The sequence below is a fragment of the Vidua chalybeata genome, chromosome 3 (assembly GCF_026979565.1).
Source record: "Vidua chalybeata isolate OUT-0048 chromosome 3, bVidCha1 merged haplotype, whole genome shotgun sequence".
In the NCBI taxonomy this organism is placed as follows: domain Eukaryota; kingdom Metazoa; phylum Chordata; class Aves; order Passeriformes; family Viduidae; genus Vidua; species Vidua chalybeata.
Window position 1 is genome coordinate 56,733,047 of NC_071532.1, and position 10,429 is coordinate 56,743,475.

The following is a 10,429-nucleotide window of genomic DNA, read 5'->3' on the forward strand; positions in this document are numbered from 1 at the left end:
TGAAAATTTATTCTTTATCATCTCACATTCAGAAAGGACTGAAAAATGTCCCACTTGATGTGGCATCAACAGGAAAGTAGATATTCATTTCATACTTCTATACATAAGAATAAATCTTATCAGGATTGTCAATTTGTGCATCCATGCCCCCAGAACTCAGCTGCATAAATGTAAAAGACCACAGTTCAGAACTGAGAAAAGCTAGAAAACCTAATCACAGGCTGAGGAAATGAATTCCTGGGAATCACTTTGAAGAGAATGGTCTCTCCCCGAGGGCCAGGGAGTGCTGCCTGCTGAGGAGGAAGGGTTTCTATCCCAGAACACCTGGGTTCCACTTAAATGATCTCGGTAATAAATATCATGAAAAACCATAAATTATACCTACTTGAGCTGTGTGCCTTAAGCAACTGACATTTGCAAAGCACAATGAAATTCTTGAAATGAAAGAAAGCACATGTGGTGCATGAAATGAATTATGCCATCGCCTAATTTCATTCCAGAAGAAAGCTCTGGCTACCTGGAATTGCAGTGTGTGTGCTGCAAAGCACAGATAACATTTGGGACATTTCCTTTCATGATGAACATATTTTTACCATAATAAAATTCACAAAAAAAAAGTATTTTTTCTCTGTATGTTTGAAGGAAGACTAAGTAGACATCTTCCTCTCAAACAAGGAAAGAATTCAGATCTGTCTACATATGTCTACATGGTTAATGCAAGGAAGGTGTTGTGATTTTACTGAAATTCACCAGTCCTAAAACAGACTGAAAAAATTATCTCATGAGCAGTCAAATACAGCTAAGAAAGATTAAAGTTTGTTATGACAGAGGTTTCATAAAATTATAAAATAGTTTGAGTTGGAAAAGACCCAGAGGAATCATCAAAGTCCAACTCCTGGCTCTCCTCAGGACACTCCTAGATTCACACCATGTGCCTGAGAGAATTGTCCAAATGCTTCTTGAACTTTGTCAAGCTTGGTGCTGTGACCACTTCCCTGGGGAGCCTCTTCAAGTGGCCAACCACCTTCTTGGTGAAGAACTTTCTCCCAGTGTCTAAACTAAACCTCCCTGGACACAGCTTCAGGCCATTCTTAGGTTGCCACAGGGAAAAGATCATTGTCTGCCTCTCTGCTAGCCCTCATGAGGAAGTTGTAACTGCAGTGAGGTCTCCTCTCAGTCTCCTCCACGCTGAACAGACCAAGTGACCTCAGCTGCTCCTCATACAGCTTCCCCTCCTGGCCCTTCACCGTCCTCATGGCCCTCCTTTGCAAGCTCTCCAGTAGTTGAATGTTGTTATGTTGTGGCACCCAAAACTGCCCCCAGCACTGGAGGTGACCCTCCCCAGAGCACAGCAGAGTGGGACAATCCCCTCCCTCGCCTGGCTGGCCATGCTGTGCCTGATGCCCCTCAGTTGGCCCTCCTGGCTGCCAGGGCACTGCTGACCCCTGTTCAACTTGCCACTGACCAGCACCCCCAGGACCCTTTACATGGCACTGCTTTCCAGCCTCGCATTCCCCAGTCTGTACGTATTTCCAGGGTTGCCTCACCCCAGGTGTAGAATCTGGCACTTATATGGTGAATGCCCAGTCTTCTCATTGGTCAAGGTCTCTCTACAGGGCCTCTCTGCCTTGGAGGGAGTCAACAGCTTCTCCCAGTTTAGTGTCATTGACAAAGTTATTTAGTATTTCTTCTAGTCCTGCATCCAAGTTAGTTATGAAGATGTTGAAGATTCACCAGTCTTTGAGATGTTTGAGATTTCCCACACTGCAAGAAGTCTGGAGGCTACAGCTTGTCCCCACATGAATGTAGACACCTTGGTGAGATGCGAGTCTCCTCATTTCCCATGACCTCAGGGAAGGGAGCAGACTTCTCCTCGACAAAGTCCATCTCCTGCCCTGCATGTGAGAGCTCTACATCCTATGGTCAAGCTCCTTCAACATTAAGAATGGTAACCTGAAAACAGTATCTGAATTGCTTTTTCTTTTTCAATAAATGCCTCTAATTCTGCATATTCAGGATGAAAAGCTCTAATTCTCACTTGAAGATAGCTGATGCTGTCCTGAGTCTGAACACAGCTTTCAACACATGCCTGGGGGAATTGAAAGGCCCTTGTTCTAGCCCATGAGAACTCCTTCCAATAGCTACAAGAGGCTCTGAAAAAAATGTTGCAGACATACTCTGATTCCCACTGGCTACATAATCTTTTCCAGGAAGATGATGGATTCTTTTGTCCATGTGAGCTTGAGAGAGCTGAAAGCAGGAAAACTCTGGGGCACTTGTATATCACCAATTAAAATGTCTGTGGTGGGCTGGAAACAGAAGCATCATAACCAGGGTGAGATGAATTGAACATAACATGAAAGATGAGGTCATCTCGGGGATTTGCATGGGTGTGCTATTCCTTTTCATAGTTCATTCCATAGTTTCTCGAGAATCCACCAAAGTGCTAAAAAAAACCAGCCACCTGGTCAACACTGCTATCTGACTAGGCAGGAAGTGACACTGCTATGGGACAGACTTAAGAGGGAGCCTAAAGCTGTTTTTGTTCCAGACTGGGAAAAAGCCAAAATGCTTTTACAAAGCAGAATGAAGTCACATCTCCTGTCTCCATATTATTTGCCTTTATCTCAGTGCCTCAGGAGTTAACCTGTCAAAAATACATTTGCGAAACTTTTTCACCCTCAAACCAGTATCTGAACATGAAATAAAAACTGCCATTAAAATGTTGAAAGCAGCTCTTCAGTGTAGGTTTATCTGACTGCAGGAGCAGATTCTCCTTTATAGTTTGCAAGTTTTAAACACTTTTTCCTCAGATATTTGACTGAAAATGCAGAATACTTTATTGCTGGAAAAGCACTTCCTACTATCCACATTTGAACACACTGCAAAAGCATGTGACCCAAGGAAATGCTTTTCAGAACATTTTTGTTCCAAAATTCTGTTTTATTGAAAACCAAACGGAAGCATGTCAGTATTGACCAACCTTGTCTTAAGTCCAGGATGGAATTTTTGCTGGAGGAAACCTGTAATGCCAGAATAGCCTGATAATTATCATACTCTCCTGCTTCAGCCAGAGCAATTAGGAGCCCAGAACAGACAGGACCCTACTTCTTGAGGTCCTACTAAGGACATCAATCGCTTAAGAAAATATCTCTGGCTCACTTGAGTGTTTTAATTAAAAGTTTCAAACAGACTGGTGTTTTCAGCTTTAGTACTACAAAGGGTAATTAAAAACCCAAACCAGAGTTATTTTCCCTGCAGTATGTGAGCTGCTATTTCTAGAGAAGGTCGTGGTTCCCCACCACAATCAATGGCTGGGACAGCAAAGACCCAGCATGTTCGCACTTGCTCACAAAAGCCTTTTGAAGCAGAAAGCTGCAGCTTGAGACAACAAGACCCTTGCCCTTTCCTTAGCAAACATACAAGCACACTCCATTGCTGCTGCTGGAGGCGTGTTTCCTGTCCCAGCACGACCATGTCATCTCCGTTTATCTCATACGACTTGATCAAGTTAGCCTTTGATAGCTTGTAGGGAAAATGGGACCTCATTCTCTGTCAGGCTGTTGACAGCAAAACAAGATCTGTTTCCTTTGGGCTTGTGGTATTTTGGTTGGGTTCTTCTTAACTTTCACATATCAATCAAAGAAGAAGCCTCAAACTGCTCCAGCAGTTCAGTGAAATAAATTAAACATCTGCTGGTAGAGATGGCCTCATGCTGAGGTTGAAATTGGCCCCGTGGGTCTGGGAAGGATCCTCTAGCTTGTTTTTCTCCCATGAAAACAATAAAAATAAACTTTTGGGGGCATTTATGGTCAAACTTTTGAATTTTGAAAGGATTTTTTTTAAGTTTTTGAAAGCTTATCTTCCATTTATCCATATTTAGCTTATCTTCCATTATCTTATTTTTTTAAGCTTTTGAAAGCTTATCTTCCATTTCATTTTAGATCAGCAGAATTGTTTTGAAAGCAGTGGTTTAACCTGTCAGTTAAATCCTACTAAAATGCAACGCCCTGGACTTCTGAGGGAGTTCTGACATCTCGGGGCACAAAGTTAATTATGGGTTAATTATGGGTTAATTATGACACCTCATCCAGGTTCAGGTCTGTCACCAGCTGTCAGAGCAAGGTAACAGTATGGCAGATCAACAGGCCTCTGTGCACAGGCTGAGCAGTAACTTACCCTGTGCATATCAGCAGGAATTGCAAGGTGATGACATCCATCCTAAACATTTTTCTCCTGGAACTATATAAAGATACCTCACTCTGTCTGCCATGCTCCAAGAGCACCTGCAGGACCATGACCATGACACAACAGGCAGTACCTTAGTCCTGTGCATATAAATTTTTATGGATTGGCTGTTCATAAGGGACTCATATGATTTAATTTTCCAAGCATCTGTATTCACTAAAAAGTAAAATTGACAACCTGCTTATTGTTTCTGCTACCATAGTTACTGGTGCTGGCTTTATTACTATTATTGCAATTATTTTTTATTTATCAAAGTACTGCCATGGAAGAAAGCTGCCCTGTTCCAGTTATTTATCCCACAGAGAATACTGTCCAAGTAGATAATGCAGAAGAGAAGAGCTGAGTTAAATGCACAGGCGAATTCAATGGCGTGGTGGCAGTCAGTAACACATTAACTGTACCATGTGATGGCTGTCAGGTGTCAGGAGGGAAGGCAATGAGTTACCTGCAAGGGGTTGAGCTGAAGGGGAGAGGTGGTGGGAGAAGCAGATTTGCACTGGTAGGCTTTTATTCATACAGTCTCTCTTTCCAAGGTGATGAATGCCAATTTTGATGGGAGAAAATGTAGAAGTTTCTCTTCCAATCCAAACAAAACTCATTGAACTGAAATTTGTCCAATGATAGTGTCAGAGCAGATAAAACTAAACTCCTTGTATGAAGAAAGAGCATAACTAAAAATAAAACCAGATCATTTCTTATCATTGTATGACACCCATTCCCCAGCAATCAGGCACTGCTGAAGCACTGTGTTAGAGAAATTACTGAGAGTATGAGGAAACACCATCTGCTTGAATTACTTGTTGGTTCTTTAGTTCTGGTTCATTATCACTGATCCTTTGTAAAGAAGTAAAGAAGTGTTGTTCCAAAAATACATCTGTGTAGCAAACCTCACCATTTCCTCATGGCTTGGCTTCACAGCACTCAGCTCTGCACATCACCCCCACTGCTCTGACACTGTTGGGGCAAGCTCAGTGACAACTGCTGAGTACTGGGCCCTTGGTTAGCAGACAAATGACTTTTTTCAGAGAGAGAGAAAGGAATATGATCTCATGGGAGGGGTTTCTTCAGTACCAAAAAAGAGCAATCCTATCTTTTGTGTCAAGGTCCAAAGAATCAGATAAGGCCCCATCCAAATGCATGTCAGGACAAGCTCAAGACATTTTTACTGCCTTTGTATCAAGTGCCACTTTGTGCAGTGGAGTATCCAACAGCAACCACAGCTTCACGGCAGGTCACAATGTTGTTATCGAGATATACCCCACAGTAATTAAGAATTAGCTCAGTTTTGTTACCAGAATAGCTGTCTGCAAAACTCACCTGTGAGAGGTGGAGAGCAGCCAGCCATATTTCTGCACTGCTCTGCCTTCCATGAGTCTGTGCTTGACTTCTGCAAACCCAAATATGAGCACGGGCTGTCATTAGTTCAGAGGCTTGCCTAGTGACAGGTAGCACACCCACCCAGCATCAGCAGCAGAACATGGCATGGATCCTACCACACACATCAAGAGAAGGATTGTCAAGGATTTCAGTTGGCCTGTTAGAAACTCCCCAGAAGTTCATGGGATTCTTTTGATAAGCTGCTTGCTGCTTGTTGGAGCCCAAGCAGAGAGGGGATGATTGTATAGACAATTAACTTTTCCAACACTTCAAGTGCCTAAAGCAGTGCCCAGAAACACAAAACTAAAGGACATGAGAGAAAGATAAATCAACTTACATGTCTGTAATTCCCCTTAAGCAGAGCATTTATTTATTTAGGAGAAAAGCTGCCTTTGCTTAGTTTCCCATATGACAATTCTCTGCTCAGTCTTATCTTGGAGTGACTCATAATATGGGTCAAAAGGTGAAGAGAAACTTTATGGTAACCTCTTCATAACCCTCTTGTAAAGTCTGTTTACTTTGGCTCTCCATTTGTATCGGTAATCAGTGGGCAATTTCCCCTCATCTCTCTATTTTCCACCCTTCCTTTTTGTTTTTTAATTGAAAACTTGGTAAAGTTAAGGCTCCTTTTGTACCAAAAATGCCCCCCCTCCCTTCCTGCCTCATTTGTCATGTGCATTCCTCCATTTCCCTTCAGGCCATATCCTCAGCTACTGAAGGATGGCAAAACTCCTTTGCCTCCATAGGTTAGTCCATCAGTGCTCCAGGAGGGCTGCTCTCCTGCCCCAGGGAAGAGCAGTGCACTGCCATGGCTGGGTGCAGTCCCTGGGGGCTCCTACCCTGCCCATGCACTGGGTGCTTTCTAATGTCCTCCAAACACAAAATCACTCCTGCTTGAGATAATGTATTCTGATACCCTGAAATATTTTTCAGCCTGGCTTTGGGCTGGAGGGGTTTGCAGTGAACAGCAGATTCTCTCAAGAAATGTTCTTGGGAAAGATGACAAGAACTTCCCAGCAATGGCTTTGCCTCCATTCTCTCTTTAAGCAAAAGTAAGGGCTCCTCCCAGCCATTCAGCCACCAAATCCAGGTCTCAGAAAGAAAATGCTCACCCATTCCACTCTGCACATCCTCTTGCTGGATGGAAATGACCACCAGTCCTTTCAAGTTAGCAGTCATGACTCTGAATCCCTGCTGCTGACATAAGAAAAGCAACTACCTAGCAAGTGTGACACCCCCAGCTCCCAGAGTCACGAGACTGTAGGCAAGCCAACACTCTTCTGAACATCCATCAGTGTGCATCTGATTCTCAATGTGCGCTTAAAGACCATTAAACCTAATGGAACTGAGCATGTGGATATCATTAAACTTATGCTTCAGTACTTCACTGACAAATTTAAGCAGGCATATAAATATTTTGTTGAACAGAGGCTTGTGAACACCAGCCTAGAAGGATATTTTTGTTTATTTTTCAAGTACTGAGAGTTGTTCTTAGTCATACAGAAGTACAGCAGTGTCTGCTGCAATGGACACATACCAAAGGAAGGGAGAGATGGGCAGAGAAAGCTTCTTTCCTAGATTTTTCATGTATCAGTGGCCAAGCATGTGCAGATGCCTGGGAGATGAGTCTGGAAAATGCAAGCAAAACAAACGTGCAGAGTGAAATGGAAACAGTCCTTGCTTTTACAGTTACATATAGCAGTACCACCTTAGTGTTAGCAGCAGCAAATTTTTCCATTCCCCATCTGCTAGCATTCATTTTAATTCCTGCTGTAGTCTACTATGGAAAATATGGGGTCAGGGAGTCCTTGCTTTTTTCTTAATTCATCTGTTTCTCTTTTCACCCTTAGAGGAAATTTTTCTGTTCCTACACTATGGCCATTTTCAATGATTTGGGTTTTTATATCACTGAAGAAATTTAAAAAAGGAAAAAAAAAATAGCAGTAGATTTTTTTTTGTACAGACCTAACGTCTGAATCACAGTCAGTGAGAGGGCAACTTCCATGCAGTGTTCCAAATGGCATCAGTGTTGTGCCTTTCCAGACAGTTTTGGGTTTTTTTTTTTCTCACAGACATATATAGGAAAAGTAGGATGTCAGTTAAAATTAAACTTCTAACAACCATGTAATCTCTTACAGAGGTCTGGTATCTGAGTGCCAAACTCTTTGCTGTTCTTTTGAAAGATGATCTGAACAAATGGCTAGAGAAGACTTGCAAAAAATTATGCAAAAAGATTCAAGCAGGTAAATTAGGGAAACCTTTGGCATTGACAAATGGAATTTGTCATTGATAAATGGAATTAGCAGTGGTGACATGTGGTTGGTTTGGCTATGCAGTGCCCTGCTATAAAAGGTTAACAGCAAAAATAAATGCTTTAGATTACAAATCTCCCACAGACCTCCTGGCTTTCTGGCAGGCAGCAGTTCCCAAAGAAGTTATTTTGTTTTTTAAATAAATAAATTGTTTTCTCATGGATAATGGCAGAGAGGTAGGTTAAAAACTAGGTAAGATAGATATAAAGCTCAGTGCTTTTTTTTCATTCAAGTAGGATTCAGGAACTGTGTATATTGTTAAAAACTAAAAAAAAAGCAGGCTTTAAAAAACCCAGCCAGTGCCTTTATTCGTGATGGCCTGGCTATTTTGAGCTGCATGTGCCTACACTGCAGTCCATAAGGAAAAAGGCACATATAAGTGCCCAGCAAGTACGAAAACACCCAGCTCAAAATGTCCCTTTGTGAGACTTGTTCCCTTCTGACACACTGTGTTTCCCTGGTGTGCTGCACATTAGGAGAAAACAGAGGCAGAAATAAGCAGCAATAAAACATCTTCCAATTAACAAGTGATTAGATCTCTGGCAGCATACAGCAAAAATGAAGTATATTTGAACAAGCTGGTGAGCATGCTGGAGGGACAATGCTTTTAATGAGTCAGGATGCTGAGCCATGCTCCCATTGTGCTGGCCTCTCGTCAGTCACAGGAGCACAGTCCTGCCCTTTCTGTCCCTGCAGCAGCCCTTACAAGACTGGTACACCTGAAATAATGAGTGTCCACCATTTGGTTTACAGCAGAGCAGTGGGAAGAGTGAATGTCATCAACATCCAAAGTTTGACCCACCTGCCAGGTGACCAGTGCCACTGGATACACACTCCAGGAGCTGCAAAGAGATCACTGGGCATCCCACATTTATGTCTTGCCAGTCCAGAATAACAGTTAAGAACAGCAAGAGCTAATCTGTTACATGCCTTGCAACTAGAATGCTTTCATGGCACTGTATATGTGGTCATAAGAACGATCATCTGGATGCCTACACATTTCCCAAACCAGTGCATAAATTCCAAAATGCTGTATAAACATACTTTGTACAGCACTCGTGGGTGACAGGAAAATTCTTCTCATAACAACTGGCCTGTGGTTTCCTGAGTAGCAAATGTATGCCAGAGGGAGGCAGTGGAAAAAGATGTGCTAGAAAAGCCTAAGTGCAAACTAAGAGGAGAATCAGGAAGAAATAAAAGAGGCCAAATTAGCTCCTTCAGTCATTCTCCTGACAGGACTACAATTGCAACAGAAGTGAAATTTAACCCAAGAAATAGCACTGACAGACAATGTTTAGCAAGTGCAGGAATTTATTTGACAGCTGCAGAATGGTTCCTTGAACAGCTAATCATGACTATACGTTTCTGTAAGCCAGGCTTTGGACCCCCAGCTTTGCTCCTGCTCACACCCGTCCCAACACTGAGGTTTCACTATGAACTGTAAGTGGGGTGAAATGCCAACTTACAACTGTGATTGCCAACTTACAATTACAATTGTAATGCTGGATTTAGTCCTCCAAGAACACCAGTGCCGAAAGGTCCATAACCTCAGCAATCTACTAAAAAAGGTCTGGCTCTGTTTTTCTGAAGCAAAAGAGGTTTCTTTTTTTGTTTGTTTGGGTTTTTTTTTTTTTTTTTTTGTTTTTTTTTTTTTTGTGTGGCTTTTTTTTTTTTAATTTTGATAATGGCTTCAGTAGGAATACCAGAGCAAACTTTCTTGTAAAACTTATCCCCAAAAAATCTAAAAATCTCTTTGCTTTAACTGCCCTAAGCAAAGCTGTTTTCAGATCATTTAAGTAACTTAGGTTTCTTAATTTTTTTTTTCCAAAATAAGTGAGTGTTTTCATCCTCCTAAAATTGTAGTTTTCTATATAGTGGAATGTTCCCAGTTCTGCAAGCACTTGTTATCTAGTGCATTCAGTCCCAAAAAAAGTCCACAAAACTCTTCATAATCTTAAATATTTACAGCACTCACTTCTCAGATTTTCTGGGAGATTCCTAAATGTGTCTGTGTAGGTCACAACTGGTCTAAGGTAATATGGTCCTTCTAGACACAGAGATTGGTTTTCAAATCATCATTGTTCAATGAACAATAGAAATTTACTGTGTCAGAAGTGCTCCAATGTGAATAAAATAATATAAAAACTGTATACCTTTTTTGTTGTTGTTGTTTTCTCAGTCAGCAAAAGAGAAGAATCAGCACTGCACTGTATTCATGGAGCTTCTCATGCTCCTGGATAGAAGCACACTTTCCTGAAACCTCATATTCTGTACAGTCCTGTCTTCCCTTTTGTAGTTATTCACCTTCTACTTGTGCACACACAGAAAAAGTGTGGGTGCCCCAAGGTGGGCAAAACCACAGCATCCAGATCCCAGGAATCCCAAGGAATCACTGTGAACAACAGGGTGAACACCAGTGCCCTTTTCCATAGGTCTCCTGAGGCTGCATTTGTGCTTACTGGTTCTGTTCCTGCCATGCCCACTGCCTCCAG

General features: G+C 42.0%; 1 long non-coding RNA gene across 1 annotated transcript; it reads left to right on the forward strand.

Moving 5' to 3' along the window:
* The first annotated feature begins 4,157 nt into the window (after positions 1-4,157).
* Positions 4,158-8,775, forward strand: LOC128785073 (uncharacterized). The gene is made up of 3 exons (XR_008429753.1): positions 4,158-4,206; positions 7,764-7,868; positions 8,691-8,775. It is a non-coding gene; the product is annotated as an uncharacterized LOC128785073 (long non-coding RNA).
* Positions 8,776-10,429: the final 1,654 nt, after the last annotated feature.